The 5,611-nt window shown below is 47.5% G+C and overlaps 1 long non-coding RNA gene across 1 annotated transcript in view; it reads right to left on the bottom strand.

Annotated features, from left to right (window-relative positions):
• The window catches only part of LOC105853926, a 14,602-nt gene extending 9,386 nt beyond the window's left edge, over positions 1-5,216 (bottom strand). The window contains exon 1 of the long non-coding RNA XR_001145673.1: positions 5,141-5,216. This is a non-coding gene — a long non-coding RNA (uncharacterized LOC105853926). The remainder of the gene's footprint in view (positions 1-5,140) is intronic.
• Between the last annotated feature and the right edge of the window lie 395 nt (positions 5,217-5,611).

The raw sequence follows: 5,611 nt of genomic DNA, 5'->3' as shown, positions 1-5,611 counted from the left end.
ATGAGGGAACAAAGTCAACCAGCCAGGAAGCATGAGGCCAGCTCTATAAAGGACCAAATCCTGCTAGTTGGTACAAACAATACAGGTCTGAAACATTATACAGCCTCCCTGCTCTTATTTTAATAAGATGTACTTTTCTGTCTGTTGGAGGCTTTCCTCCTTGACTAGGAGGCGTGTTCCTTGCACTGCCTCTGCCCTGAGAGTCCCTCTCTGTCTGGTTGGTCGCACCTGTCACTTTGGAGTCTCTCCACAGTCTCTGGTGATTCTCTGTTGGTTAATATTTAAGGTTGGGGGCCTCACCGGTGCTGTAGGTGGTAACATTACAGCATTATCAAGTGATCTCCGACCCACATGGCACAGCAGACCTCTCCTGACCCACCCATTGCTCCCCTCAGCAGTGTATTTCAGTGGATATGCTGTCTCTGGTGAATCCTCTCACCCACTACCACCATCCTCTGCCCTCCACCTCTGGCCTCCACTCCTGTTCTTGGATGCATAAATAAATAAAACTAAATCTTTTGAAAAAATATTTAAGGGTGACACTTTGTCACTAGTGTCTTGGGAGCTTAGACTAACACAGATAGGGAAGGCGTGATGTGGGCAGTAAGAGCAAGGCTGACTGACTGCAGATGCCAAAGAGGAAAAGTGGAGAGAAAACAAAGACTAACTGAGTTTGGAAAGCGGGGATGCTCTGCACAACATCTGGTGCAGTGGAGGCATACAGTGAGTTGTGAATTCTACTGGAGGCGCAGGACAGTACAGAGGAGGAGGTGATGTCCTGTTTGAGCTCTAGATATGCAGGGGTGTGGTGGATTGAGGGGTGGGGTGGTGTGGCAGGTCAGGGGCCTTGTCCGCACACAGGCAACGTGATGACAGCCTGGATCTCAAGGACAGCCAGGATATAGTCACGGACAAGACAGATGGCGGTCTTGGAGGGGCAGGGTGCGTTCTGAGCAGGGCGCAGAGGGGAGATGCCGTCAGTGGCTCTCACCCTGCATCCTCTTGCCCCCAGTGAGTGTATTTTACACAAATGTTTTTTTTTTTTTTAAAGATTTATTTATTTGTGCATACAGAACAGGGGTACAGGCCAGAGGCTCAGGGGCGGTGAGAGGCTTCACCAGAGACAGAGTGGGGAACAGAACAGGCAGATCAACGAAGTACACTGCTGAGGGGAGCAGCGGGCGGGTCAGGAGAGGTCTGCCACGCCATGTGGTCACCTCCTGGGCAGGCGGGAATCGAACTCATGCGGAAGCGGCTTTAGATTCTCAGTGCTGTGCTTTAACCCGCTGCACCACCAGGGAGGGCCTTTACACAAATGTTTTTAATAGCCATTAGTCATAACAGCAGAAACCCAAAGGTCATCAGCCCCGTGGATAAATTGTGGTTTATTCCTACAATGAAACACTCTCTGGCAATACAAAGGGTGGTGTGCTGAAGCCCGCTTTGACATGGATGAGCCTTGAAAACATTATGCTAAGTGAAAGAAGCCACTCATAGGACAACAGATATGACCCACTTCTATTTATATGACATGTCCAGAAGAGGCCAATAAATAGAGACAGAAAGAGAACAGGTGGAGCAGGTGAGTTAGGGAATGAGGCGTGAAGGCTGAGGGCACAGGCGCCATGGGTACCCCTGGTGATGGTCGCACCTACCCATGACCACACAAGAGACCACTGGAAATGGGCAAATTGGGTGGTATGTGAATTACATTTCGAAGAAGCTGATCCAGTAAACAACAAAAAAAACTGGGGCAGGAGGGAGATGGCATCCTGTTGAATCTTGCAGCCTTGTGCTTGCCTTGAATGAATATAATACATGGTAAGGGAGCTGTGCCTGTCCCGGGACCAGTCGCTAAAAGCCTGGCAGCTTCTGCCTCAATCCTCTTGGAAGCTCAGGTTAAGGAGAGGCTGTGGGGTGCTCTCTCGGGGAGGCAGACTGAGACCCTTGTCATGTAGGACATTGCAGCCTCAGCCAAGGTGACAGCTGAGTTCAGTCACACAAGTGACCTCGGGAGAGAGAACATGAAGCCAACTCACAGAATCATGTGACCTCGGGAGAGAGAACATGAAGCCAACTCACAGAATCATGAGAAATAACAAAGTATTGCTGTGAAAAGCCATGACATTTGGGTGCTATCACAGACAAGAGAACCAAACACAGCTGCTCTGGAACTGATGTTGCGGGGTAGCTGCTCAGAAGCTGTGAGGCGAAAACCAGGCATCTAGGAAATCTGGAACTCATCCTTCGTCCATCCCAAAACCACGTGCTGCTTCCAATTACATGGTTTCTTGAGAAAGAGAAAGGTTTTCTAAATGATGACTTCTGAAAAATGACCTTTGAACTACAGACTACCAAAGATTAGCCATTTACCTTCGGTTCAACACACTTTAAGGTTGTTCCTAATTAGACACGAATGAAGAGTAACCAGAACCCACCCTCCTTTGCAAAAGAAACAACTGCTGCCTAGTGACCTCACTTGAACCTCAGTGAATATATGTGTCTGTAAAGGTAGATAAATCTTGTCATCCACTTAGAGGGGAAAACCTCCCATTTCTCTCACAAGCTCACAGATACATGAAGAGAATACAGGCCCTGAGAATGATCCTGGTCGGGGATCCCAGAAGTAATACAGAGAGCAAGGAATGAGAGGGGTCCCTAAAGGGTTCTCAGCAAGAGGTTCAAAGGGTCTCATTCATTGAACCTGGGCCCCAGATGACAGCAGAACTTGACTATGTGGCATAACCGGTCAGGTTTATATGTAGAATGGATATACAAAGGTAACAATTCATAAGCCCAGGCTAGAGAAAGAAATCCCATAGGGAAGGATGCTGATGGCTTTCAACTGCATTTGTGAAATCATGATTACTGACAACACTGAACTGATTCTTTAATCCAGGGAAGAATTCAGACTTTTTTCCCTCAAAAAGGCTGACATGATACTTAAATTACACCAAGGACAAGAAAGAAGACCAAATCCGTATTTTCTGCATGAGGGAACAAAGTCAACCAGCCAGGAAGCATGAGGCCAGCTCTATAAAGGACCAAATCCTGCTAGTTGGTACAAACAATACAGGTCTGAAACAACCGACTCACTATAGCCCACACCCAGCTGGCCCTGGGCTGAGTTTACTGGGTAACCCAAATGGCAGGCTGATGTTTTTTCATTAACATATAAAAGTGCACCAGCAGTAAGTCTTAGCTTAAGAATGTTTATACTGAGATTCCTTACGCCCCAGGTTTCCTGTACCCTTCCCAATGAACAGCCAACCCCACCCTTGCCCTCACTCCACATCCAGGAGTAACCTCTATTCCCATCTCCATCACCATTGATCAGTTTTGCTTATTTTTGAATTTTACAGAAGTGGAATCACATATTATATGGTCTTTTGATCTGCCTTTCATTCATAACAGAATTATCTTGCTTTGATATAGAAAACCCAAAAACAGATTTATTTTCAGGAAATGCCCCTCTGAGATCACAGTCCTGAATGCCAACTACTGACTGACTGGTTATACTTCCTGTACTCTTCCATGTGGCGCTATACAAACTGTCAAAACAGGGGCCTCCCTGGTGGCCCAAGGGGCTAAAGTACAGCACTATGAAGCTATTGAGACATTAAAGCACAAGTTTGATTGCAGCCCAGGGAGCTGGCCCATATGGCACAGCAGGCCTCTCCTGACCAGCCCGCTGCTCCCCTCAGCAGTGTATTTCAGTCAATTCACCTGTTCTGCTCCCCACTCTGTCTCTGGTGAATCCTCTCACTGCCTTAAACCGCCCCCCCCTTCAGCCCCTGTACCTCTGGCCCATACTCCAGTTCTCATATACATAAATAATTAAAAAAATAGAACAAAACAATCTTGGATTGTAAATTTGTTTCTGCATGATAAACTAAACCTTTTAAAACTACTCAAATCCATTTGTTCTGACCTCTGATTTGTCACTATAGAAGTATAATCTTTTCAAACCGAGTACAATTTTCCCTTAAATGCTTTTCTCCTATGGCACTCACCCATTCTAAAAATCCTCAAATCCTGGGATTAAATGAACCATCAGTTTTGTTACTCTTTTTGATAGGTAGAGGGTTCAACCAAAGGAGACTCTCAAAGCCCTAATTTCAGAAGCAAGTGGGCTGGTTCAGAGGAGGCCAGTTCTAGGTACTGATTCTTAAGCTAAACAGTGACGATGCACACTAAGTTCAGGACCTGCTTGTTCTGGCAGGGTGACGCTGGGTGGGCACCCCACTACTCCACTCTGGGCCTCAATTACTTCAGGGTAAAATGGGACAATGGTCTCAGACTGTTGCAAGGATTAAATGTTAATGTACATAAAGCTCTCAGGAGACCGCATGGCACACAGATAACACTCAGAAAGAGCAAGAAGTAGTGCTTTTACAAAGCCAAAAGCGCACAGAAGAGCCACTAAGAGAGAAGACACCTAACACAGCGCTGCTCAAGGCGTTTTCTAATCCTTCAGTGACGGAGACTTTTTGTAAAATGCAGGCTCCATGTTTGAAAGTCACAGCAATGTGAAACTGGTCTCAAAGTCTCTAACTGTTGACTCTCCTTTTCCGTACTTATCGCGGCCCAACAGCCATCAACAGGCTGGCGCTCGGCGGCAGAGTAAACTCTGAGTAGCGCTGTTCTAGTTCACAAGGCGGACTCGGAGCCTGCTGAAAACTGTGCTGGAATCAGGAAACAATATTAAAGAAAACGCCCAAAACAAGGGCAAGAGGATGACTTGTGGGCCAATATGCCGAGAGATAAAATAACCCCACAGGCTACCCCTGAACGAGCGAAACTGTTTGAGCAAGGGCCACAGTGGCACTGTCCCCTGTGGGGGCTAGAAGGTGCACTTGAGAGCATGGTGGCCAGGAAGTCATCAGCCCCGAAGAGGACAGGAGACACGGAGGGAGCCAGCACACGCAGGCTTAGGCCTCCTGAGAAAGAGTCCTTCTTAGGGGTTAGCAGGACCCTAAGTGGTCCCCAGCCTCGGGAACATCACCACAGCAACACACACAAGAGCCAGAGTTTCTGCTCTGCCAGAAAATACATGCAAACATATATTCTGGCAGCGAGGGGCTTTAAATCATGTGACTGCACCCACATGGACACACATTCCCTTCATCCGTCACAGTACCTGTGGTTTTAGGAGGCTCCTGGGGTCCACCCTGCCAGCCATACTGTGGGTATCCTTGGTAGGGGTACCCCTGAGGAGGTGGATAGGGCCCTCCCACTGGACCTGGAGGGTAGGGCCCAGGCCCCATAGGTTGAGGATAAGGTGCATATGGAGCTGATGGACCAGGGCCTGGGTACGGTGGAGGGTTCTCGGGGTTCATCATGGGTCTGCAAAGTGCACCTAGAAGACAAAAAAAAAAAAAAACCAACTGTATTTAATCTGTTGGAAATGTAAGGGGAAAATGTCAATCCATGAGATCATTTATAAAATGCCTTCAGTGTATCTCAGACACCTGCATGTCTTTACCTCTGCCATTTGTTCCCTTCACTATCACAAGGGGCAAACACCTTTGCATCGGTGTATGTGCTTTTGTCTGCCTCGTATTAGGCACTGGGACAGCAGGAATCAAGGCAGCTTGGGGTCACTGCCACT

The sequence above is a fragment of the Condylura cristata genome, unplaced genomic scaffold (assembly GCF_000260355.1).
Source record: "Condylura cristata isolate star-nosed mole 26May11 unplaced genomic scaffold, ConCri1.0 scaffold00021, whole genome shotgun sequence".
Classification (NCBI taxonomy): Eukaryota; Metazoa; Chordata; class Mammalia; order Eulipotyphla; family Talpidae; genus Condylura; species Condylura cristata.
Note: the sequence above shows the minus strand (reverse complement) of the source record. Positions and strands in the feature narration are given on the sequence as shown.